The 27,790-nt window shown below is 41.3% G+C and overlaps 1 protein-coding gene across 2 annotated transcripts in view; it reads left to right on the top strand.

Moving 5' to 3' along the window:
* The first annotated feature begins 339 nt into the window (after positions 1-339).
* CDK17 (cyclin dependent kinase 17) overlaps positions 340-27,790 on the top strand; it is a 104,654-nt gene continuing 77,203 nt past the window's right edge. The window contains exon 1 of one of the 2 annotated variants that reach the window (XM_051845785.2): positions 340-479. The gene's annotated coding sequence lies outside the window, so the exon portion shown is untranslated. The remainder of the gene's footprint in view (positions 480-27,790) is intronic. The other variant, XM_008256919.4, reaches the window with a different exon arrangement.

The following is a 27,790-nucleotide window of genomic DNA, read 5'->3' as shown; positions in this document are numbered from 1 at the left end:
CTCCTCCGGGGAACAGGCGGAGGCGTCAATCCGCAGCCGCCGAGTGAGAAAGCGACGCACACGCAGCGACCGAAAGCGGCCGCCCGCCGTCTCCTCAGCGCCCCACGGTCCGGCCCCAGAGCAGAGAAGAAGGAGCCCGCGCCCGGCCGAGCCGCCTCAGCCGGGCGTCGGCGCCTGCCTGTCCGCCTCGCTCCCGCCCCAGTTTCTCCGAGGGGATTAGGGGGCCGCCCGCGCGACTCGGCGGCCCGGGAGCCATGTTGACCGGGGGGCTTGGCAACGCGTGAGACACCCGCGGCCCCTCCCGGAGGCTCCGGACCCTGGGCTACAGCCGGAAGGCGGCTGCGGCGACGGAGGCCTGCGTCTCGCAGACGCCTCGGATCTGCCGACCGCTGGGACCCAGACCTGCATCCGGTCGCCGCGGGCGTCGGCGGAGCCGCTTTCCCTCCGCGCCTCGCCCGAGGCGGTCCCCGCACTTGCTGGTGAGTTGGCGGCCGCGCCTTCCCCGCGCTGCCGGGCCGACCCCGGGCCAAGGGGGGCCGGGAAGGTGCGTGGGACGGACGGGAGGGCCGGGCGAGGCGCTGCTGGGGGCGCAGGAGGCGCAGGCCCGGCCGGGAAGTTGGGAGCCGACCCGCCGGGCGCCGGGGGCGGGGGGCTCGCTCGCGTGTGCCTGTCACCTGTCGGGTCCCGCGCGGACCCCGGGTCGCCCAGGCATTTCCGGGGGGTGGGGTGGGGTGTGGGTGTCTGCCGGGAGCACTCCCGAGAGGCGCCTCTGGCCGCCGCCTCCGGGGCTCACGGTCGCCCTTTGGTCTCCAGGGGAGGCCGGTCTCCCCGCGGGGCGGAGGAGGGAAAGAGACAGAAAGTCCCCGGAGACACAAAGCTCCCCCTCCGCGAGGTGGAGCGGGAGGCGCGGGCGGCGCTGCCCGGGTCGAGCGCTCGGGAGGTGGGGGGTGGGGAAGGGGCGCGGGGCCGCGGGAGGTGGGCGAGGAGGCGGTGGCCCGCCGCTTGCAGCTCCTTGGAGACGCGGGGACTGTGCGCGGTGGGGAGCGAGGAGGAGGAGCCCCCGCGTGGGGAGCGGGCCGAGACAAAGCTCGGGGAGGGCAGCCGCCTGCTGGCGGGTCGCACCTCGAGTGTTGGTCCAGAGCGGAGATGGAGGGAATGTGGGAAACCCGGAGACCCGATGGCGTGGGGGGGTGCCGGTGCCCTTTCGGTCGCAGCCGCTTTTCTCAGCGTTTTTGTGCCCGATGCCTCTGCGCCCCAACTCCGCTGGATAGCTCCAGATCCCCTCCCTCTCGGCACCCCCCACACTGCCACAACTGCCTCTCCGGTGGCTTCCCCCGCGTTCTTCCCCCACTCTTCACCCACTGCTTTTTGAGTAAGCAGTCTTTTGCCTTGAGCTGGAGGAGCGTTTGCTAATGACAGGATGCCTGAGCTTGTTCTGACCCTGAACTGCCTTGAACTCCTCCCCCCCCCCCCACCTTTTCCTTTCTGGGCTCTGTAATGTCACATGGCCATTAACAATTAGCTTTTCTTCTGGAAGAAAAAAAAAAGGCAAAAGCATGTAGCTTCAGTCCGTGGCGCTTCTCCTTTATGTGCAAGCGTCCGCGGAGACACGTCGCTGGTCGTGTTCTATTAGCCCCTAGCCAAATTAATTTTCTAATACAGAAGTGGCAGATTTTGTTTTTGAGCCTTGGTCGTTCCTAGGATCAGCAAAGTGTATTTCTGGCAGCTAGGCCTTCTGTCACTTATCAGGAAATGTTTGACTTAAAGACAGGCAATTCTTGCAAACTTTGCCTTTTTTTGGGGGGGGGGGTTCTTTGTTATAGGATTTCTTTTCAAAGACGTTTGTGTAGGAAGTAACAAATCTGAGTTGCTGTGTTTTAGGTTTACTTTGTTGAACATCGGACAGAAGAAAATGAATGGCATTTTAAGACTTTTGATACGTTGAGTTGACCAGAACCTCACTGAGGCTAGAAATAAGACTAAACTAGATTGCTGGTGGTCATAGCTGGTTTTGTTCTTTTATCCGTGTAAGGAAGTGTCTTATTAAGCATTGGGTGTTGCTTTGTTAATGAAGTCATTTCAGTCTTTGTAATAACATCTGCATATTTCCATAAACAATGAGAGGGACCAAAAGAAAAATGACTGTATTTACAGAATATTCCTTATTTTATGTTGTATGAGAGGAAATTGGAATGTAAAGGGTCTTGTTATCTAGGAACCCTCTCATAGGCCAGAAGCACCAACACTTTGAATGCTGGGCTTCCAAAACAAATTGCTGAGTCTTAGAATTTAAGCTGCCTTAAAATTATTATACAAATATAATTAATTTGATTATTCTTACAGTGCAAATAAAAACATTACTTAAATGTGGAAAGAAAATAAAAATAAAACCTATGTCTTGCTGGTTGCTTCCATACTAGAAATTGCTGATGAAAGAGATTTCAGGTCACGGGCCAGTCTCTAAATCACAGGACTCTGTACCTTCTTTCACCACTTCACTGTTTTAGAAACCTTTGTGGAATTGACAGGTCATATAATTCATATTTGATATGTACAACATTTATCAAAAGGCCATATTGAAAATACATTGTTTTTTCTGTCATCTAATTAGATAATCAATCAAACTATCATTGGAAGGGATTTACTAAAAAGTTAAAGGTTTCTGAATGCTGGGATTTATTGGTAATGAAAAAATTGTTTTCTATATTTACAGGTTTTCTCATTATTTTTCAACCCTAATAAAAGCAGAATTAAAATCTTGTTACTTTTTTTTTTTTTTTTTTGACAGGCAGAGTTAGACAGAGAGACAGAGAGAAAGGTCTTCCTTTTTGCATTGGTTCACCCCCAAAGTGGCTGCTATGCGCTGGCCGGGGTGCTACGCCGATCCCAAGCCAGGAACCAGGTACTTCCTCCTGGTCTCTGATGCTGGTGCAGGGCCCAAGGACTTGGGCCATCCTTCACTGCACTCCGGGGCCACAGCAGAGAGGTGGACTGGAAGAGGAGCAACTGGGGACAGAATCCGGCGCCCCTTGTTACTTTCATAATTTGGCTATTACTAAAAGAAGATTCTATAAAATATGTAATTTATTGTTGACTTTGGATTCAGGCCCAACAAAGTAACTTTCAGTGTTACTGATACTATGCAGCCTTTCCCATGTACTCTGGTTACCAGAAAAACAAGAAGAAACTAGTAAGGAAAATTTAATTGGAAGAATAGATTCAGTGTATATGATAGTTTGGTACAACTAATCTTCTCCTAATAAGTCTTTGTTTTACAACATATAGAAAACTTAAGTTTTATTTTCTCTGTAGTATTGGATAGTTGCGTGGACTGAGAGCAGTTTTGAATGTATGTATATATATATATTTTTTACATATATATGTATTTAGTTTTCAGATACTTGTTCAGTTCTACAATTATGGCAGAAATAGATGACATGCAAAATCATTTTCTTTGCTCTGTCAAGGTTGTTTTATCTCTTATTTTCAGCATTATGTCTTCCTTTCCCCCTGCATTGATGAAACAGTAATAGCTGGAAAACATTGCAAATATTTTGTGAAGAGTGGAAGCTATGACAACTAAAGTTAGAGTTATTTAGCAGTGGAGATCATAATTACCTGTGAACAAAAACTTTTTGTCCTGTTCTCTTTGTTATTGTCCATTTGTGCTGATATTTATAGGACATCACAGTTTGCATCTTTATTGCTGTTTCTCATTCTTTGTAAAACTATAGCATCGGCTTCTGGCATTGTTCTGCATAGCTTTTATACTTCCAGGGTGGATAATTACTTAATGAATTTATTGCTGTATTGTCAACAAAGGAAAAAACCATTATATGTTAAATCCAGTTTAAAATGTATAGTTTTTGCCTACATTTTTAAAAAGAAAATCATCATTTAAGCTGTATTTTATACAATGATTATGGCATTCTGCATTTTAAATGCAGAAGATAAATAATAGGTTTATGACATTTTTAAAAAAAGATTTATTTATTTGAAAGTCAGAGTTACACAGAGAGAGGAGAGGCAGAGAGAGAAAATCTTCCATCCACTGGTTCACTTCCCAGATGGTCACAACAGCCAGAGCTGCCGATCTGAAGCCAGGAGCCCGGAGCTTCTTCCTGGCCTTCCATGTGGGTGCAGGGGCCCAAGGACTTGGGCCATCCTCTACTGCTTTCCCAGGCCATAGCAGAGAACTAGATAGGAAGTGGAGTAGCCGGGACTCGAAGTGGCATCCATATGGGATGCTGGCACTGCAGGCTGCAGCTTTACCCGCTATGCTATGGCGCCAGCCCTGGTTTATGACATTTTAAAATTAAAATGTGCTTTATGTAGCATTTGTGAAGTAAAAAACTGCCTGTAGTTGAAAACCTAGTATTTCTGCACTAGCATTCAACTTACAGTGTTGGCAATTTCTTTGAACCTGTGGAGAGAAGAGCACTTAAACTAGCTTTTAAGAATTCCTGTTGTCATTATTGGATTCTTTGTCATTATGTTCCTCCCAAGATGAGTATAGTTAGTTGCTGGTTACTTTTGATATCTGCAAAATATTGACCTGATAGAAAGAATTGTCAAAAGACCCAAAAAATCTATCAAGTGTGGCTTACTGTACCTACCCTATTTTTTATCTCCCTTTTGGCCAACTTGGAAGATCAACAGACATCTACCAGTAGATCTTTTTAATGTTTATGTTCTGCAGTAACATGGTTCTGAATGCTGTATGAGTATTTGGGGAGGTAGATTCACAGACCCCATTGGCATATTGGAATGAGGTGAAAATTATCTTACTTTCCAAAGTCTCCTTTTTGAAGTATTTTTTGATGTAACCTATTTTAATCTCCTCAGGCTGCCATAGCAGAACCATCCAGTGGGTGGCTTAAAAAGCATATATATTTTCTCACACTTTTTAAAACCAGAAGTCTGAGTTCAGGATGCCAACTTGATCAGGTTCTGGTGAGGGCCTTCTTCCTGGCTTGCGTATGGCTGCCTTTTCATTCTGATAAATCTGTTATTTAAAATATATAAGTATTTTGAATACCTTTTGTGGTCTCCTGGCATTTACCCCATGCCTACAGGTAGAGAAGGGGAGAGGGAAAGGAGGAGAGAGGTCTTTTTCTCTATTCCTTTCTTTATAAGACCATGAATCCCATCATGAGGGCCCACCCTCAGGACCTAATAATCTATACCAGGTTATCTCCCAAAAGCCCACTGACCGTAACTACCAGGAGTTCCAACATGCATTTTGGTGGCACATAGAATTCAGTTTATAGCATAAACTGTATGAAATAAACTGTATGAAATACAATTACCATTAATTTCCTCCTTTGTAGGCACTATGTTAAATCTTATTTTGTTAAATCCTCACAATAAGCCCATGATCTAGGAATTGTACCTATTTCCAAATGAGGAAACAAAGGTTTTAAGTTTGTCTCTAGGGTCCTGTCACTATAGTGACCCTGAGAATCCAGTTTAGATATTCCAACTGCTGCTATACTTCCTCCTTGGGGATGAGATGTGAAAAATCAATGTTAGTATCAACGCTGCATAAGCAGTGGTAAAGGTCATTGAAATTATATTTAGAAAAGATTATCAAAATTATTCTTAAACTCAGTTGATTTAGTTTCACTACATAAAAATTGAACCACAGGGCTGGCATTGTGGTGTAATAGGTTAAGCTGCTCACTCCCTGCTAATGGTACCTGGGAAGGCAGCAAAGGTTGACATGGGTGCTTGGGCCCCTGTACCCATGTGGGAGACCTGGAAAAGCTCCTGGGTCCTGGCTTTGGCCTAGCCCACCCCTTTGCAGCCATTTGGAGAGTGAAGCAGCTGACGGAAGATCTCTTTCTCTCTCTGTAACTCTGCCTTTCCAAATAAAATAGATCTAAAAAAAACATTGAACTACACAAAATTTATAAAGTAGGGCATGTTTGTCCCTCAAAGTGAAGTAAAATCAAGGTGCAGAAAAGATGTTTACAATGTTTGTAGATTTATTTTAAATCAGGGGGATATCAGAATTCTTTGTGCATAAAGTGAAGCAAATGTGGGATTATGATATAAGTACATGTAGTTTTACTTATTTTGATTTTATATGTATTGAAATTAATTTTCATTATTTGAGCATATTCCATCAAAGGGAAGACAACTCAGACTCGTGACCTTAAGGTAGATAAATTGTGTGTGTAGTAAGTGTATGTGCGTACGCTTGTACATGCCTCTTGGCTTCTGGTATTGATATTATTTAAGTAAGGTATAAACTCTGAATTTATGTTTTTATTAGAATGTGGCTACATGCCATTGAAAAGTGAAAATACCAGACTAGATTATGGATTTTTGTAATTGCTTTTTTTTTTTTAAAGATTTATTTATTTGAAAGTCAGAGTTACACAGAGGAGAGGCAGAGAGAGAGGGGTCTTCGATCTGATGGTTCACTTCCCAACTGGCCGCAACAGCCGGAACTAAACTGATCCGAAGCCAGGAGCTTCTTCTGGGTATCCCACATGGGTGCAAGGGCCCAAGGACTTGGGCCATCCTCCACTGCCTTCCCAGGCCATAGTAGAGAGCTGGATGGGAAGTGGAGCAGCTGGGTCTCGAACAGATGCCCACATGGGATGCCGTTGCTCCAGGCCAGGGCGTTAACCTGCTGTGCCACAGCACTGGGCCCCTATAATTGCTTTTTATATTGAAAACCAATCCTTATGATATGCAAGCTGAAAATTAGTGTTAACATGTTTGTTTTAGGTTTATTTATTTGTTTGAAAGGCAGAGGCGCAGAGAGAGAGAGGTCTTCCATCCACTGGTTCACTTCCCAAATGGCTGAAAGTGGCGGGGAGCTGGATGAAGCCAGGAACTTCTTCCGTGTCTCCCATGTGGGTGCAGGGGCCCAAGCATCTGGACCCAAAACTTCCTCTGCTGCTTTCCCAGACACATGTTAGCAGGGAGCTGGATTGGGAGTGGAGCAGCCAGAAACCGGCACCCAGATGGAATGCTGACACTGCGGGCCGCTCTTGTTCACTTTTAAAGAACAGAAAACGTTACTGACATTGACCTGAAGGTAGTTCATTAAAGTGAAAAGCATAGGAAATTTGTAAAGTTTTGCTTACTTTTTAATAGTACATTCTTGTTTCCCTTCGTTCACTTGTTAGTGTAAACATTTTCAAGAATTGCCTCAATTTTGTGTGTATGTTTGTAAACAATGGGAAAAAATCCTAAGATAATTTTTCCTTGAGGTTGGTTAATTTGACCTTATCAAGTCATATTATATTCTAATTGTTGGTTAATATTTGTTGTTAGTATGTATTAATGTTCAGTAATAAAAAGGGTGGTAGATATTGATATTAATGTTTGTGAGAAATTATGAACTGACAACATTGAAGCTCTTATCTCTGAATTTTGAAATTTTCCTTTAAATTGATATGTATTTTTAGTATGATTTTAAAGTAAACCTTTTTGAAATATAATTTCAAATTTTAATATTTTATTGTACTGACTTGTACTATTATTTCTGATTGGAAAATTAACTTTTCAGTGATTCTAAGTAAATTAGGATTCCTTAACCAGTTGTTAGCCCCTCAAGCCTGTCCTTTTAGTGTTTTTTTTTTTTTTTTTTTGACAGGTAGAGAGTTATAGACAGTGAGAGAGAGAGAGACAGAAAGGTCTTCCTTCCGTTGGTTCACCCCCTAAATGGCTGCTACGGCCGGAACTGCGCCAATCTGAAGTCAGGATCCAGGTGCTTCTTCCTGGTCTCCCATGCAGGTGCAGGGGCCCAAGCACTTGGGCCATCCTCCACTGCCTTCCTGGGCCACAGCAGAAAGCTGGACTGGAAGAGGTGCAGCCGGGACTAGAACTGGCGCCCATATGGAATGCCGGCGCCGCAGGTGGAGGATTAACCAAGTGAGCCATGGTGCTGGCACCATGTCCTTTTAGTTTTAAGAAGTGGTCCTTTATTTATGGCTGAATTTAACTTAATTTGATTTTCCAATTAATTCAAGTGTGCAGTCAGTAATTTTAAAGCATTGGTTTTCTCTACATTGTGTTAGTTATTATATATGCTGTAAAATAGAATTTCATGAAGAATGTTGTAACGTGAAATAACAGCAATAATGGTTGAATATTCCTTCCAAAGCCCTCTCCTGTTTTATGACTTCCCTGAGCAGTCTCATCATGTTTAGGCTTAGCTCTCGTCACCTATATACTGATGATACTTCCAGTTATTTCTAATCCAGATCTCTTTTTCTGAGTTCTATTCTAGCTACCTCCTAGATACTGCTTCTTTGTTCCCTTACCTACCCTCAACTCTCTTAAAAATATCCTTTTTTTTTTTTTTTTTTTTTTTTAATTTGAGAGACTCAGAGAAAGACATCTTCCATCTTCTGGTTCACTATCTAAATGCCTGCAATAGCCAGGACTGGGCCATGCTGGAACCAGGAACCAGGAACTCTGAATCAGTCTTCCACCTGGGTGGCAGGTACCAAGTACATGCACCATCACCTGCTGCCTCCCAGGCTTTGTAAGAGGCTAGAATGAGGAATGGAGCCTGGACTTGAACCTAGGTGTTCTGATATGCAATGCTGACTTCCCAACTTGAGGCTTAACCACTAGGCCAAAGGCATACCCCATTTTTTCATTCTCTACCCTTCTTCCTTCCTCCTCTCCTACCTTCCATCCATCCATCCATGTCTGAAGGGCTGCCTACTCTGCTAGGCATTTGATAGGTGCAAACATAGATAAGGAAACAGATATGTTGATATTATAGTGCTACAACACTTATTTGGAAAAAAAAAGTCTCATTTTTGAGGCCAAATATCACTTCTGGAGTTGTCTTTTTTCACTCTGGCAGAATATGGTAATTTAGGTTTATAGCATTTATTTATATTACTGTTGTACTTACTACTTCTTATGGCTGGCTTTATGATATGTGGGGACCTTTTTTGTTTTATTTTTATTTCTTTATTTTGTATTATTTAATTGAATGAAATGGGATTAAGAGAAAAAAGCACCTAATTAGTAAATTAGGATCAGAGTGGTCATGGTTTAAATTAAATTAAATTTAAATTTAAATTAAACAGTCTAAATTTTGATATATTACAAAATAAAAAGCCATCAAAGATATTGATTGTTGTAGCTATATGATATTAGTTCAATTACATATGAGCTTTACTAGTTAGTGAAAATAGAAAAGGAGTATAGTGGGCTGGCACTGTAAATTAGGCCACCACATGAAATGCTGCCATCCCAAATGGGTGCTGGTTTGTATCCTGGCTGCTCTACTTCCAATGCAGCTCCCTTCTAATGTGTCTGGGAAAACAGCGGAAGATGGCCTGGGTCCTTAGGCATCTGTACTCACATGGGAGACCTGAAAGAAGCTCTTGGCTGTTGGGACCATTTGTGGGAGTGAATTGGCAGATAAAAAGTCTCTCCCTCTCTCAAAAAAAAAAAAAAAAAAAAAGTGGGGGAGGATGTAATTGTCAAAGATGGTCTCCTAGCAAATTAGAAATATAAAATTACGGTTATGTGTGAAGATAATGCTTATTCTAAGGTCTAAAAACATTGGTTAATGTGAAGAGTAAAATTTGGTTTAACGGGAAGAATTTCATTTATGCTGAAAAATGTAATTCTTTGTATAGTTCTAGATTTGAATTTGCTTTCTAAAATCAAGTGCAGAATTGTATTCAAAGGACGAACAATACATTTATTAATGTCATTCCTGCTGTCCTAGTACTTTGTATATATAGCTTACTAGGAATTTTTTTTTAAGGATTTATTTATTTATTTGGGAAGTTGAAAGGCAGAGTAACAGAAGAGAAGACAGAGATAGATTGTTCATCTGCTGGTTCACTGTACAAATGCTTACAACAACCAGGGCTGGACCAGGCCAAAGCTAGGAGGCAGGAACTCCATCCAGCTCTACCATGTGGGTAGCCAGAACCTAACTACTTTGGGCCATCTTCGGCTGTCTTCCCAGTGCCGTAGCAGGAAGCTGGATCAAAAGTGCAGTCAGGGCAGAGACTGATGTGATTGTGGCATCCCCAGCAATAGTTTGACTCGCTGTACCTCATTGCCAGACCTAGGAACTTTGTTTTTCTTTTTCTTTTTTTTTTAATTTATTTTGACAGGCAGAGTTAGACAGTGAGAGAGAGAGACACACACACACACAGAGAAAGATCTTCCTTCCGTTGGTTCACCCCCCAAATGGTTGCTATGGCCAGTGTGCTGTGCCTATCTGAAGCCAGGAGCCAGGTGCTTCCTCCTGGTCTCCCATGTGGGGCCAGGGCCCAAGCACTTGGGCCATCCTCCACTGCACTCCTGGGCCACAGTAGAGAGCTGGACTGGAAGAGGTACAGCTGGTGCCTATATGGGATGCCGGCGCCGCAGGCAGAGGATTAACCAAGTGAGCCATGGCGCCAGCCAGGAACTTTGCTTTTCAGCAGAATTACTGCAATTAAATGAAAACTTTTTATAATTTACTTTTAAAAATTCTCCCTTTGCTGTAGTAGTAGAATATTGTGTTATCAGGAATAGATTTATTTTAGATATCTGATGGTGACTTGCTACCATCTTATTTGAAATGTGACATTTAAAAATGAATTTTCAAAAAAATGAATTTTCAATATTTGTGAGATTTGATACTTTTTCATATTACTAAACTAGCATGTGGTCTTAAGACATTAAATTTTTTGTGTTAGTAACATTTTTGAGATGATGATTTATTTATCTACATTTATCATTTCATAAACAATGGCATCAACATTGTATTTTGTCAAATTTTTGCCTGTAATTTTGTGAACATGTATTTTTATCCATTCCTCCCAATCCCAGATATTGTTACTATTTAAATTTTCATATTTCTTTAACTTCTTTTCTTTCCAAGAAGGTAAAAGTGAAACATATATTTTAGGTATAATTTTTTGGAAGAAACCTGCAACTCAAGTTTCTATTATATAAAGTTTAGAAATGATTACATGTTTTCATTTGTTTTCCATAAAGATTACTTCAGTTATAACATGATGTGATCATGAGTTACTTAAATTCTTGAGTCAGTTTCTTTTATGCAATTGGGAAATAACAGAAGGTACTTGACAGGATTGTAGGAATTAAATGAAATACTACATATAAAGTACTTTGCAAAATATAAGGCAGATAGTGAGCAGTCACTATTAGCAGTTACTTTTTTTTTTTTTTTCCAAATTTTATGTATTTGAAAGGCAGTGACAAAGAGGGATAGAGACAGACATAAATCTTTCACCTACTGGTTCACTCCTCAAATGCTAACAACAGCCAGGGCTGGAGTAGGCTAAAACCAGGAGCCCAGAACTCCATCCGCGTCTCCTAAATGGGTGACAGGAACCCAAATACTTGGGCTGTCTTATCATCTGCTGCCTCTCAGGCACTTTAGTAGGCAGCTGGATCAGAAATAGAGGTAGGATTGTATCCCAAGTACTCAGGTACGCGATACAGGTGTCCCAGGCAAAGGTTTAACTTGCTGTGCCACAACTTCTGCCCACCAATTGTGTGTGTGTATGTGTGTGTGTTTAAAGATTATTTATTTATTTATTTGAAAGGCAGAGCAAGAGAGAAATCTTTGATCTGCCAGTTCACTCCCCAGGTGGCCACAATAGCAAGGTTGAAAGCCAGGAGCCACGTGAATGATCTGCCACATGAATGGCAGGGGCCCGAATACTTGCGCCATCTTCTGCTGCCTTCCCAGACATATTAGCAGGGAACTAGATTAGAAACGGAAAAGCCGGGATTCCAGCCCTCACTCCAATATGGGATGCCAGCTTTGAAGGTGGCGGTTTAACCCACTGTGCTACAATGTTGGCTCCCCAGTATGTTGGTCATATTGCTTATATAGTGAGAAGTTTTGGTTATGGTAGTAAAGTTATTTAAGTGATCTAGTCCTTCAAATTAGTGAATGTCTAAATTGTTCACAAGGACAGTTTAATCAAAATTGTCTTTTTAAAAAACTATTCATACCTCCTGATCCTCCCAATTTGAAAATCAATTATGTAGTGAGTTAGTGTTAGTGTTACTAATGAGAACCTTCATGTGTATTGGGTTGTATGGGGTGGTGAATTTTAGACTCACCAGTCATAAATAATAAAGGGTATTCATTGTTTCTTCTCTGATGACTATTAAGAATAAAGCAGTCATAAGCTTCATATAAGCACATAAATAAGATTTTTCTTAGGGCCAACCAAATTTTTCTTTTAGGCATTTAGTGCATTCCTCTTTATGATATTTACACAGTCTAGACAGTGTTTGCTTTCTTTGTTATTGGCTCATTAGACTCTCAACTTTTTCTGAAATCAGAATAGAGTAATTGATACAAAACTTGTCCAATAAAAGAAACTGACTTTGCATTTTATTCTGTGCCATAAAATCTGATTGATGCTTACTATTTACTATGTTATTGTTTATCTAAGTCAGTGGCCTTAACGTGAACTTCACAGAGGACTCATTGATTTAAAAAAAAAAAAAAAAAAAGACTAAAGACCGGAAAACTTGAATCAGAATCTCTTAGCCTGATTATTTAATATTTCAAGCAATTGTTGATGGGTCCTGGAAATTTAGAAACACTGTTCTGAGGACTAGTACAACATTACAGGAAGGTTCTCCTGAATTTGAATTTAATTTACATGGAAGGTAAATTATTAAAATTTTCCATCATTCCATCTCCCTTTTTATTCTTTTGAACCTTTAGTTTTAGCAGGTTTGGGAAATTTTCTTAGGTTTATGTGTAAATATGCTGTTCCAATTCAAAAAACTGTTTTATCTCTTGATTGGATGTTTTGTATTAGTTTTTTTTTGAAGATTTATGTATTTCGAAAAGGTTAGAGAGATCTTCCATCAGCTGGTTCACTCCAGATGACCACAGCAGCCAGTGCTGGACCAGGCTAAAGCCAGGAGGCAGGAGCTTAATTGAGTCTCTCATGTGGGTGCAGGAGCCCAAACATTTGGGCCATCTTTCACTGTTTTCCCAGGTGCATTAGCAGAGAGCTGGATAGGAAGTAGAGCAGCTAGGACAGGAACTAATGTCCATAAGGGATGCCTGTGTTGCAGGCGGCCTTACCTGCTACGCCACAAAGCCGGCCCCTTATTCTTCATGTTAACATTTTTGCTGTATTTTTGTCTTATCAGTGTCTTACTTTTTCTATTTTTATTTTTTATATGTAAGAATGCTTAATAATGTAGGAAATAGGCTATCTAAATTACCTTATGTGATAGTTACCATCTTTTGTCTTTTTTCACATATGCAGTTTTTTTTTTTAAAATTATTTATTTGAAAATCAGAATTACACAGAGAAGGAAAGGCAGAGAGAGAGAGAGAGTGTGAGTGTGTGTGTGTGTGTGTGTGCAGTCTACAGATTTCCTGTCCATCAGACACAGGGAAGTAAAAAACTGTCATGGTGGCCGGCCTTGTGGTATAACGGGTAAAACTGCCACCTGCAGTTCCGATATCCCATATGGGTGCCAGTTCGAGTCGCAGCTGCTCCACTTCTCATCCAGCTCTCTGCTATGGTCTGGGAAAGGAGAAGATGGCCCAACTCCTTGGGCCTCTGCATACTCATGGGAGACCTGGGAGAAGCTCCCCGCTTTGGATTGGCCCAGCTCTGGCCACTGCAGCCATTTGGGAAGTGAACCAGCAGATAGAAGACCCCTCCCTCCCTATCTTCCTCCCTATCTTCCTCTCTCTCTCTCTCTCTCTCTCTCTCTCTCTCTCCATCCCTCTCTCCCTCTCCCTCTCTCTGCCTCTTTGTAGCTCTGCCTTTCAAATAAGTAAGTCTTTAAAACAAACCAACTGTCATAGCCAAGGGTAGCCTAAGAAGACATGACTATTAATAATGTGGTAAACTACGTGGGATCCTGAAACAGAAAAAGTAAATTAGGTAGGGGCTGGCGCTGTGCTGTAGTGTATAAGACCGCCGCCTGCAGTGCCGGAGCTGGTTCAAGACCAAGCTGCTCCACTTCCAATCCGGCACTCTGCTATAGCCTGAGAAAGCTGTATAAGATGGCTCAGATTCTTGGGCCCCTGTACCTGCGTGGGAGATCCGGAAGAGGCTCCTGGCTCCTGGCTTAGGATCGGCCCAGCTCTGGCCATTGTGGCCATCTGGGAAGTGAACCAGCAGATGGAAGACCTCTCTGTCTCTCTCCTATCTGACCCTCTGCCTCTTTGTAGCTCTGCCTTTCAAATAAATCCTAAAAAAAAAAAAAATTAGGTAAAAACTGAGGAAATCTAAATAAACTAGTATAACTTTAGTTAATGATATATCAGTATGGTTCATTAATTATGAAAATATCCGTGGCTCACTTGGTTAATCCTCCGCCTGCGGTGCCGGCATCCCATATGGGCACCGGGTTCTAGTCCTGGTTGTTCCTCTTCCAGTTCAGCCCTCTGTTGCGGCCCCGGGAGTGCAGTGGAGGATGGCCCAGGTGCTTGGGCCCTGCACCCCATGGGAGACCAAGAGGAAGCACCTGGCTCCTGGTTTCGGATCGGCTCAGTGCTCCAGCCATGGCGTCCATTTGGGGAGTGAACCAACGGAAGGAAGATCTTTCTCTCTGTCTCTCTCTCTGTCTCTAACTCTACCTGTCGAATAAAAAAAAAAAAAAAGAAAATATTCCTTGCTATTTAAGATCTTAATAGCAAAAACTGGGAATGTGATACAGAAGCCTGTAACATGTTTGCAGTTTTTCTGTAAATCAGATTATTCTAAAGAAAAAGGTTTTTTTTAAAAAGATAAATGTCTCTGTAATTCTGTTAGATATTGCCAAATTGCTATTTTTGTACTAGTAACTGAATGTTTAAGAGGCCTGTTTTTCCATAGCCTAGTCAGCTGAATGTGTTGTCAGACTTTTGGAATTTTGCCAGTTTGGTGGATGAGAACTTGTATAACTAGGCTATTGTATTTCTCACATTTTCAGTGACATTTGGTATTTTTTCATTTGTTTAAGGGACATTTTACATTTTCCCCCTTTTGTGAACTCTCATGTCCTTATTTTCCTATTAGGTTGTCAGTCGTTTCTTCTTGGTGGAGGGCATTCTTTTTTTTTTTTTTTTTTTTTTTTTTTTGGATAGGCAGAGTGGACAGAGAGAGAGACACGGCGCACCGCACTGATCCGATGGCAGGAGCCAGGTACTTCTCCTGGTCTCCCATGGGGTGCAGGGCCCAAGCACTTGGGCCATCCTCCACTCCACTCCCTGGCCACAGCAGAGAGCTGGCTTGGAAGAGGGGCAACCGGGACAGAATCTGGAGCCCCGACTGGGACTAGAACCCGGTGTGCCAGCGCCGCAAGGTGGAGGATTAGCCTAGTGAGTTGCGGCGCCGGCCGGAGGGCATTCTTGATACAGAGATTAGTGTTTTATATGTAATGAGAGTTGAAATTTTTTCTCCTTGCATTGTATGTGATGATTTTTCATGTAACATTTTGTTTTTGTGAAACTTTTCATGTTTAGATTGTGATGTGATTTTTCTGTTTCTTAATTTCAAAATGTCTTCACCACCTCAAGATTTTAAGTGAATTGATCCATATTTTTTTCAGTCCGTATGGCTTCATTTTTTCGTATTCAGAATTTTTAAAAAAGATTTATATATTTATTTGAAAGGCAGAGTTAGGGAGAGACAGAGAGATCTTCCATCTGCTGGTTCAGTCCCCAGATGGCTGCAACAGCCTGAGTTGGTTAGATCTGAAGCCAGGAGCCAGGATCTCCCACATGGGTGCAGGGTCCCAAACACTTGGGGCATCTTCTACTGCTTTCCCAGGCTCCTTAGCAGGGAGCTTATAAATCTTAAAAACAAACAAAAACAAACTTGGGTTAGCATTGTCAATAGAAATTGCCTAACGTAGTGTGATGATTTTTTTTATAGATTTATTTATTTTATTTGAAAGGCAGAGTTACAGAGAGAGAGGTCTTCCATATGTTGGTTTATTCCCCAAATGGCTGCAGTGGTTGGAGCTGTGCTGATCTGAAACCAGAAGCCAGGAGCTTCTTCTGGGTCTCCCACGCAGGTGCAGGGGCTCAAGGACTTGGACCATCTTTTATTGCTTTCTTAGACCATAGCAGAGAGCTGGATTGGAAGTGGAGCAGCCGGGACTCGAACTGGCGTCCATATGGGATGCCGGCACTGCAGGCTGCAGCTTTCCCTGCCATGCCACAGCGTTGGCCCTGGTTGATAATTTATCATAGCATTTTTTTTAAACTTTTATTTAATGCATATAAATTTCCAAAGTATGACTTATGGATTACAATGGCTTCCCCCCATACCGTCCCTCCCACCCACAACCCTCCCCTTTCCCACTCCCTCTCCCCTTCCATTCACATCAAGATTCATTTTCGATTATCTTAATATACAGAAGATCAGCTTAGTATACATCAAGTATGGATTTTAACAGTTTGCTCCCACACAGAAACATAAAGTGAAAAATAATAGATGATTTTTTTTAAATGATGATGAAATCAGAGCAGACCTATTGTCATGTTTAATCCCAGTGAGAGTCAGGTTGGGAATTGATAATTTCTTTTTTTTTTTTTTTTTTTTTTTTTTTTTTACAGAGGATCAGTTTAGTATGCATTAAGTAAGGATTTCAACAGTTTGCACTCCCATAGAAACACAAAGTGAAATATATTGTTTGAGTACTCGTTATAGCATTAAATATTTCCTCCACACTGTTTATTGAACTGAATGTGTGATAGTCTTTGGAAGCTCTCTGATAGTGCTGTGGAATGACAGCTCCTGGAATATGCCACCAAAAATAACCTTTTAAGTTTATTGTTTATATGAGTAATGGAATGTACATCTTTACAGAATTTAGAGCATCTGCAGGAGGAGGTGGTAGAGGTGGAGGTAGTGGTGGTTGTATCAAAATATCAAACAGGGAAGGGGCAACAGAATTGAAGTTTCTTATTAAGGGCTGCAAATTGGTTTAAAGTAAGTACTTCAGTGTGAGACTTAATTAGAATTAGATAAGGATCATGATAGAGTAGTTTAGGATTGACAGACATAGCTGTGCAAGCATATTTGAGGTGAGATTTTCCAGAAATCTGAAAAAATGGAAGGAAAACAGTCATTTGCTGCTATTTATTGAAAAATTGAGTAGTCTGATGTTGGTTTGTATGTTTTTTGGGGGGAGTTCCTGATATGAACAATGAAGTTCTTTGCAACTCTTATCTGCTTGGGCAAGAGTTTCCTGGAATAGCAGCCATGTTTGTTGAAGACAGTTTAATGGAGATCATTAATGTGGACTGTAAACTCAGTTTCAGTTCTCAGTGCTCATTCAGAACCACAGTACACTTTCAAATATATGTCTGATTTTTAGGTCCATCTATATCTCAGTGGTTGACTCAATTCCCCCCTGAGTAATGAGGCCTGACTTTAACAATTAAGGTGTCTAAGACACATGAATGGGCAGTTGATTATAAGAGTCTGCAGCTCAGTATAGAAATTTGGAGCTAACATACAGATGCTACTGAAGTCATGCACCTGGATAAGCTTGACTGAGGAAACAGGATGAGAAGAAAAATAACTTAGGAGTTTTAGTACTTAATGGTCACAGTAGTGTGTCTGTGGCCAGAGGTGTAGTGAGAGGGTAGAATAAGCCTCCAGAGGAGTAGCCGGAAAGCTTGGGGAAAAATGAAGATATTGTTATATGGAACCTAGTAAAGTGTTTTTTGGATGATGAGGGAATGGTCAAACTCCAGTAAAAATATTGAAGGAAAAATGAAGATACTGGTGCAGGTTAGTAGACAAAATCTGTGTAGTCCATCATTGAACCAAAATATTACTCAGAACACAACTGTTTTTATGCACTAGAATGGCACAAGTGTGTATATGCACCTTCTCCCTGCTCTTCACCTTTGGAGTGGCTGTGTCTCTGAGTTGATTTGCTGGGGTGCTTTGTTTCCTGCTGATAGGTATCCTCACATGTCCTCAGATGCCATTAAGCTTACTACTTAACTGGTGTTCAACCTAAGCTTATTTTTTATTTCTATGGATAAGTAATTATTCATTCCCTGTCCCTAGTTTTCACAGGACCTTGAGATCTCTGTTGCTTTTTGAGAAGCAGGGATATTTGAATAGAATTATAAAGGCAAAAAGTTTACCAACAGAGGGAGGATGGGAATGGGGAGTTTAGTTGCTCCTAATAAAGGAATATGCTTGTGCAAAGCTGGAGACAGGAGCAAAATGCCTTAAGGGAACTGAAGCTACAAATAATTTCCTTTAGGCTGTGACCGGGGTTGCATTCTCTGGAGGTGGTACTGAAAAGCGATGAGGTCAGAACATGAAAGCCTTATATATATGCCTAGGTGGAGAAAGAGCTGTTGGCCCCATTGATAAATTTTCACCTAGCAATTTCCTGTGCATGTACGAAATATAGGCTGTTCAGAGAATTATTCAGTCTGTCATGACATTCTATGCATAAGAATTGCCTAGGGGGAAATTCTGTTTGAAATTTAGTTATTTGAAATTGAGAATATTTTCATAGAAATAATTTTACCAACTTTGCTCCCATATTAACTCATAAAGTTATTTAATCTCATTTTGACTATCATTGGAAGAGGGTCAGTGGTGTGTAGTTTATAATTTTATGTGAAGTATGTATATTTTTTTTAACTTTTATTTAATGAATATAAATTTCCAAAGTACAGCTTATGGATTACAATGGCTTCCACCCATACCGTCCCTCCCACCCACAACCCTCCCCTTTCCCACTCCCTCTCCCCTTCCATTCACATCAAGATTCATTTTCGATTATCTTAATATACAGAAGATCAGCTTAGTATACATCAAGTATGGATTTTAACAGTTTGCTCCCACACAGAAACATAAAGTGAAAAATAATAGATGATTTTTTTTAAATGATGATGAAATCAGATCAGACCTATTGTCATGTTTAATCCCAGTGAGAGTCAAGTTGGGAGTTGATAATTCCTTTTTTTTTTTTTTTTTTTTACAGAAGATCAGTTTAGTATGCATTAAGTAAAGATTTCAACAGTTTGCACCCCCATAGAAACACAAAGTGAAATATATTGTTTGAGTACTCGTTATAGCATTAAATCTCAATGCACAGCACATTAAGGACAGAGATCCTACATGAGGAATAAGTGCACAGTGACTCCTGTTGTTGACTTTACCAATTGACACTCCTGTCTATGGCATCAGTAATCTCCCTATGCTCCAGTCATGAGTTTCCAAGGCTATGGAAGCCCTCTGAGTTCTCCGATTCTTATCTTGTTTAGACAAGGTCATAGTCAAAGTGGAGGTTCTCTCCTCCCTTCAGAGAAAGGTACCTCCTTCTTTGAAGACCTGTTCTTTCCACTGGGATCTCACTCACAGAGATCTTTTGCCAGAGTGTCTTGGCTTTCCATGCCTGAAATACTCTCATGGGCTTTTCAGCCAGCTCCTAATGCCTTTAGGGCTGATTCTGAGGCCAGAGTGCTATTTAGGACATCTGCCATTCTGTGAGTCTGCTGAGTATCTCACTTCCCATGTTGGATCACTCTCCCCTTTATTTATTCTATCGGTTAGTGTTAGCAGGTACTAGACTTGTTTATGTGCTCCCTTTGAAGTATGTATATTTGATGTTCATAAGTTGGGAATTTTCAGTGGAAGAAGTAACATCTGTTGAATGCTTATTATATGCTAGCCACAGCACATTCATTCCAATTTAGATCTCAAATATTTTTGAGGTAATTATCAATTCTTTCTCCCAGGAAACTAAGTGTGGCTTTTTCAGTTTCCTAATTCTTACTTACTTCAATATCTAAATGAAGGAATGAGGTAGGCTTACTCAAAGTTAATCTCATTTTCTGTTTCACAAAGAGCAATTGCTGTATGCTGTATACCCTTTATCACTAGTGCCAAAGTTGTATGCAATTAACATTTCACCACAGATGTTAATTAAGTTTAGGAATATGTTTACCTCTCAGCTTTTGGGAATCAAGACTGAACAGGTAGCAAGCAATAATGAAGCAGAGAGAGAGACGTAAGTCCATATGGTCATGCTTTGATTAATTAGGATATGTTTAATTCTACTTACGCTTAGAAAAGTATATTGTTTATTGGAATACGATAATTAAGATATTAAGATATTACTGTTTTTAAATGTTCTATATCTTCTGAGGATTTTTAAAAAGTTTCTCATTAAGGCTAGCACTGTGGCATAACGGGTAGAACCCCCACCTGCAGTGCCAGCATCCCATATGGGTGCCGGTTCAGTCTCGGCTGCTCCACTTCAGTCCAGTTTTCTTCTATGGCCTGGGAAAGCAGTAGGAAATGGCCCAGGTCCTTGGGTCCCTGCAGCTGCGTGGGAGACCTAGAAGAAGCTCCTGGCTTGGGATTGGCCCCACTCCGGCTGTTGCAGCTGTTTGGGAAGTGAACCAGCAGATGGAAGGCCTAGCTGTCTCTGCCTCTGCGTCTCAAATAAAATAGATTAATATTTTTGTAAAAGTCTGTCTTTTTTAATGCATATTCATGTTTTGCTTTTCTTTTCTTTAATTTGTGTTAATTTAATCAAGTATTTGAATTCTATTTGTAGTATGCTGCGGTGTCCTAAATAAGTGGAATTTAGAATGGAAAATCTCATAAGTAAAAACGCAAACTTTTGAGAAAAAAATTAAGTTGTGGCTTTGGAATTAGGTACAACTTTTTAAAAAATCCAATTTTTTAAGAAAATTTATTTGAAAGTCAGAGTTACACAGAGAGAGAAGGAGAGGCAGAGAGAGAGGTGTCTTCCATCTGCTGGTTCACTCCCCAACTGGCTGCAATGGCCAGAGCTTCACCCATCTGAAGCCAGGAGCAAGGAGCTTCTTCCGGGTCTCCCACGTGGATGCCGGGACCCAAGTGCTTGGGCCATCTTCTACTGCTTTCCCAGGCCATGGCAGAGAGCTGGATTGGAAATGGAGCAGCCAGGACTTGAACTGGCATCCAAAGGGATGCCGGCAGTACAGGCAACAGCTTTACACGCAACACCACAGCACTGGCCCCACAACTTTTTTTCTTACTGTTTTGATTGAACTATTACAACCTGGCTTTATGATATGTATTTTAAAAAGAAAAAGTACATAAGAGTATTTCTGCAATTAAAAGATGTTTATTTGGGTGCAGAAAAAAACATTTTTAAATCCATGCATAGTTTTTTCACAATATACATTTTTGTGAACTTTTTGAAAACCCTGTGTATGCATGGATTTCAAAATTTTTTTCCAGTGTTGTAGGGATTAGGGTAATCTCCCCTTTCCCCAAAAAATCATCAAAAATTTTTTCCTGAAGATAATGGTGGTTTTATAGTTTGGAAGTCAAGTGACTCAGCTTCAGGAAAACTCTTTTGGAGTATTTTTAATGTCGTCAAAGTTAACTGACCATGTAAGAGAGAAATATTTTTCTTAAACAGACTTTCCCTTCCCCAAAGAAAAATTTTGCCAAAAGATTGACTACTGCTGGCATTTTTTAATACATTGCCAAATCATCCACTGTTGCCAAGGAAAGTTGGCTACTATCCAAAATTTGTCTTAGATAGACTGTTAATAAAAGTATTGGTTTTTAAAAAATGTAATAAGCTAGTGTTGTCATAAATTATAAAATGGAAGAGTAGCATTTTCAGTTGTCCAGGTATCTTTTGGAGAGAAAGGCTAGAAAATTGCCTACACGCAGTCCCCCCACCTCCCCATTTGAGGAGGAGGTATATATGTTGAGAAATTTATATTTACCTTGTGCCAAGTATACTGAGAACATTCTCAATGAAGCATGGATACTGAAGAAGTGGATTTTTGTGAGACTTGTACTTTATTATTTGGTTACAGTTGAAAAATGTGTCATCTGATGTAGAATTACTTTTGAAGAAAATTGAAGTTTCACTTGTAGCTTTAAGAATATAGCCTTTTAAATATCTAAAATTATAGTATGATTTCTTAATTCTCCCTAATGAAATGAAGTTCCAAAATGCTGTTTTATTTCTTACTGTTGGAGTTAGGCTGTACTTAAAAGGATAAATGATTAGTTGGGCTTCACAGGCCACCTTTGTCAGCGGGAACATCTTGTGTCGCCATGTGGCAGTCTGATCTTTTCAGTTTTGTCGGTTGACGGTCTTCTACAGTGCATTTCATGGTGATGCAGTTAGTTCATTTCATGGTGATGTAGTACATGGTGATATGGAGAATTTTATGCTAGTTATACAATACACTATAGTGTTAATTTAAAAATGAACAATCATATATAATCTGGTTGTGATGTGATGGGGGAGGGAGGTACACAAGGATTTTTTTAAAAAGTTTCTGCCCTTAAGGAGTTTTGCATAACTTACTTAAACCTGATGAGTAAATCAACCTAGAAGACCAGAATTTAGGTTTGAGAATTGATTGAAAATAGCTTTAGAGCAGTGAGTTTTCAACCTTTTTGGTCTCAGGATTTCTTTATGCTCATTCTTTATTGAGGACCCATAAAAAGCTTTTATTTATGAGGATTATATATAAATATTTACTGTATTATAAATGAAAATAAAAAAACGTTTCTAAAATTCTATTTATTTGATAGGCAGAGGGCTGGAGAGAGCTTTCCCATGTACCAGTTGACTTCCCAAATGCCTACAGTAACCAGGAGCAGGCTGAAGCCAAAGCCAGGGTCTGGAAACTTAGTTCATGTTTGTGATGTGAGTGTCAGGAACCCAGCTACTCCCTCCCAGGATCTACAGTAGCCCAAAACTGAATTTAGGAATCAGTGTGGGACATGGGCAGATTACCCACGTTTTAACTGTTAGGCCAAACTCCTGCCTAGTCAATCACTTATTGTAAAGCTTAGAAGAAAGAAAAACCTTAAAGTACCCAACAAGTTCATGTTTATTGAATGAAGGAATGTGCTAATCTTATTCTGGGTGATACTGTGTAGCAGTTAAGGAGCATAGACTAACAGTGTTACATTACTTGAGTTCTCAGTGGCTATCCTACTTCCTGTGAACTTGAGCACATTTTTAACTCATCAGTATATGTTTCTTTAAGTGTAAAGTAGGGATAAATTTAGTAAACTATAGCATGACTGTTAGGGTTAAATGAGTTAATTACAAAAAGCACTGGAACAGATGAACACATAATAGTGCTTAACTTTTCTCCTAGTGTAGAGTACATAAAAAAGGGAAAGGCATCATTTCCTTGACAGTATTAACTTCTGGTAGTCTCACAGGGATCTTATATTTTAAAATGGGGGCTGAAAAATTATATAATGTGGAAAGTTAATTTTGTCTGCCTTTCACTCCTTTGGTATTTAAAGTATTTTTTTCTTGCACAAATGGAGAAAATTGATAAAAGACCAGATCTTTTTGTAGTTAGGAAGCAAGTGTTGCCATGCAGCAGTTAAGAGGCCTACATTCCATATGGGAGTGCCAGGTTTGAGTCTCAGCTACTCCACTTCTGATACAGCTTCTTCCTGATGCACACCTTGGGAGATAACAGATGATGGTCAAGTATTTGAGTTCCTGTACCCACTTGAAACACTAGGATGGAGTTCCAAGATCCTAGGTTCCGTCTGATCTAGCCCTGGCTGTTATAGGCATTTGGAAAGTGAAGAACATATGGAAGCTCTTTCTCTCTCTCTGATACGTGTGCTTTTCTTCAATCTGTCTTTCAAATAAATAAAAATAAAGTAAAAAAAAAGAATGTATTTTTGCTGAAACAAAACCTTTGTGCATACCAATGGCAGTTGACATTCTGGTATAGAGAAAAAAATTATTTTTCTAAAATTATATAAGAAGGCTTCAAAAACATCATAGAAAAATGGAATTAAGAGATAATGTGCATTTTCCATGAAATTTGTGTAACTCCCTCATATTAATGATTTTTTGACAGGCAGAGTGGACAGTGAGAGAGAGAGACAGAGAGAAAGGTCTTCCTTTTCCATTGGTTCACCCCACAATGGCCGCTGCGGCTGGCACGCTGCGGCCCACGCACTGCCCTGCTCTGAAGCCAGGAGCCAGGTGCTTCTCCTGGTCTCCCATGCAGATGCAGGGCCCAAGCACTTGGGCCATCCTCCACTGTACTCCTGGGCCACAGCAGAGAGCTGGACAGGAAGAGGGGCAACCGGGACTAGAACCCGGTGTGCCGGCGCCACAGGCAGAGGATTAGCCTATTGAGCCGCGTTGCCGGCCCATATTAATGATTTTTTAAAAGTCTTTTCCCTTTTGAATTCACCTTTTCATGCGAATATTGGAAGAAAAATTGATAATAAGCTTAAAACTCATTTAGTGACAGGAAAATTGTCCAAGGTTGTTGGTAGGTACTAGTTATTTTCTTTACAGTTTTTACCAGTCTTAAAGAATATAGTTGCATCTATAAGATTGCTATGATTTGAATATGGTTTGTCCTTCAAGGGCTCATGGTTTGAATGGTTGGTCCCCAGTGTGGTTATGTGAGAGGTGATGGGACTTTTAAGAGGCAGGGACATGTGTGTGTGTGCGCGCGTGCACACGTGCACACTCTTTCACTTCTGTTTGGTATTGTGATCACTCACATGCTTGGTGTTCTGCCATAATGTGATCTGCCATGATATGACATAGCCAAGAGTGCCCTTATCAAAGGGGACTAGGGGACTACCTGACCTTGACTTTCAGCCTCAAAAACTGTGAGCTCTACCTCTTATTTTTTTAAATTATTATTTTATCTATTTATTTGAAAGGCAGAGTTACGGTGACGGAGAAATGGAGAAAGAGGTCTTCATCCGCTGATTCACTCCCCAGATGGCCGAAATGGCAGAAGCTGGGCTGGACCAATGCCATGAACTAGTAGCTTCTTGGTTTACCACGTGGGTGGGGGCTCAAGCACTTAAGCCATCTTTCAGTGAGTGCCCAGGCCATAACAGAGAGCTGATCGGAAGTGGAGCACCTGGGACTGGAACTGGCGCCCATATGAGATGCCAGCGCTGCGGGCCAGGGCTTTAACCCGCTGTGCCACAATTTCGGCCCCTCTGCCTCTCTTCCTTATAAAGTTAGCCTGCCTCAGGTATTTTCCTGTTTCAGGTATTTTATTATAGTAACAGAAAACAGACTAATACAGAAACAGTTTGCTAATTGAGTGATTAACCTTACAGACAGAAGATTGCTCATATTCAAGGTTGAGACTGATTGATTTGAACAAGTATTTCAGATTGTCCTTGGTGTATTAAAGTTTGGGTCAAAGCCAGCATCGGGATAGTAAGTCATAAACTTTGCATTCTAGAGCAATAGTTATTGAAAGGTTAAGAGTCTTTTGAAGAATCAGTAAAAATAATCCTTATATTTAATCCACTTTGCTCAAAGAAAGTATAGGGAAAAAATAGAAGCCTTTCTTATTCTTTATGTCACTGAGTATATTGGGTAATAGTAATGCTAGTGAAATGTGTGTACAGAAGATAAATATACCTTAGAGCTCCAGGAAAATTTGAGTTGAAGTAGTATGTTTGAAACAAGATATTTGGGGCTGGTGTTGTAGCATAATGGGTTAAGCTGCTTCTTGGAATGCCAGCATCCCATAAGGGCTCCACTTTGAGTCCCGGTTGCTCCACTTCCAATCCAGCTCCCTGTTAATGCTCCTGGGAAAGCAGTAGAAGATGGCTCAAGTCCTTGGGCCCCTGCTCCAACTTGGCAGACCTGAATAAAGCTCCTGGCTCAGCCCTGCCATTGCAGCTACCTTGGGAGTGAACCAGCAGATGGAAAATTTCTCTCTCCCAATAAAACAAATTAAAATAGCAGAGTTATGGCCACTTTTGAATTTCTAGATTAAAATGTCAGAAAAATAAATCTTACTTTCTCTATAGTAAAAGAATATATAGACATTGGAAGCAAATGAAACCACACAAGAGGTTCTGTTTTGGACTATGAGAGGCATTTTCTTTTCTTTTCTTTCTTTCTTTTTTTTTTTTTTTTTTGACAGGCAGAGTGGACAGTGAGAGAGAGAGACAGAGAGAAAGGTCTTCCTTTGCCGTTGGTTCACCCTCCAATGGCCACTGCGGCCGGCGTGCTGTGGCCAGCGCACCATGCTGATCCGATGGCAGGACCCAGGTGCTTCCTCCTGGTCTCCCATGGGGTGCAGGGCCCAAGCACTTGGGCCATCCTCCACTGCACTCCCGGGCCACAGCAGAGAGCTGGCCTGGAAGAGGGGCAACCAGGACAGAATCCAGAGCCCCGACTGGGACTAGAACCCGGTGTGCCGGCGCCGCAAGGCGGAGGATTAGCCTAGTGAGCCGCGGCGCCGGCCCGAGAGGCATTTTCATACTACAGGCAAATTTTTTTTCTATTGAACGTACTCATTTATTGTAATTAAATGAAGATTTTTTTTCCCTCCTCAGTAATGAGTAAATTTAATGAGAATAAATTAATTCTCAATTGAGTAATGATAAATTCATACCCTTTTTGCTTTCACTGTTCGTGAGTTCTGGAGAGTTTGTGAGTGCCATTAGGTTTTCTTTTTTTATTATTATTATTATTATTTTATTTGAAAGGTAGAGTTACAGAGAGGCAGAGGCAGAGAGAATGAGTTATTCCATCCGCTGGTTCACTCCCCAAATGGCCCCAACGGCCAGAGCGAGGCTAGTCTGAAGCCAGGAGCCAAAAGTCTCCATGCGGGTGCAGGGGCCCAAGGACTGGGGTCATTTTCTACTGCTTTCCCAGGCCATAGCAGAGAGTTGGATCAGAAGTGGAGCAGCCGGCACCAGAACTGGTGCCCATATGGGATGCCAGCACTGCAAGCTGCAGCTTTACCTACTGCTGTGCAGCACTGGCTCCACTTAACATTATTATTATTTTTGACAGGCAGAGTTAGACTGTGAGAGAGAGAGACAGAGAGCAAGGTCTTCCTTTTCCGTTGGTTCATCCCCCAAATGGCTGCTATGGCCGACACGCTGCGCCGATCCGAAGCCAGGAGCCAGGTGCTTCCTCCTGGTCTCCCATGCGGGTGCAGGGCTCAAGCACTTGGGCCATCCTCCACTGTACTCCTGGGCCACAGCAGAGAGCTGGACTGGAAGAGGAGCAACCGGGACAGAATCCGGCACCTTAACTGGGACTAGAACCCCGTGTGCTGGCGCCGCAGGCGGAGGATTAGCCAAGTGAGCCGTGGCGCTGGCCAATGTTATTTTTTAAAAAAGGATCATCACATACACAAGATATATCTATGATAGTAACAAGAACTTTTTAACAAGATATTCATTTAACTATAGTAAAAACTGAATTCATTTGTGTTGTTTTTTCTGCTTACCTTTTTTCAGTATAAGAATATTTTAAATGGCATAGCATTTAAAAAAAATTTCTGTATATTTATTTGAAAAGCAGAGAGAGAGCGCTCTCATCTGCTGGTTCATTCCCTAGATGCCTTCAGCAGCCAGGGCTGGGCTAGGCTGAAGCCTGGAATGGGGAACTGAGTCCAGATCTCCCACATGGGTGGCAAAGATCCAACTATTTGAGTTGGACATTGATAGGAAAAAAAGGGGGCAGAGCCCATACTGTAACCAAGGCACTCCTGTATGGGAGACCAGCATCCCAAGTGGCATTTTAACCTCTCTTCCAAATGTCGTCTCTGCACAGAAATTGTATTACTCTTCATCAGCACACTATTTAGGAAGCTTCAGCACTCAACTTAGAAAAAATTGAAACCACCCATTTGCAGTTAAGTAAGATATTTGTTACAAGTTTATTTATTTTAAAATATTAAAATGATATAGATGTTATGTACTTGCCAAGATATCTGAGTACAGTGTTTAAAGGTGAGGGTATGTAGAAGCTCTTGAAACAAAGTCTGATATGTGGCATTTTTTTCCCTCTCTGTAAGACTACTGATTAA

This window comes from Oryctolagus cuniculus, chromosome 11 (genome assembly GCF_964237555.1).
Source record: "Oryctolagus cuniculus chromosome 11, mOryCun1.1, whole genome shotgun sequence".
NCBI lineage: Eukaryota > Metazoa > Chordata > Mammalia > Lagomorpha > Leporidae > Oryctolagus > Oryctolagus cuniculus.
Note: the sequence above shows the minus strand (reverse complement) of the source record. Positions and strands in the feature narration are given on the sequence as shown.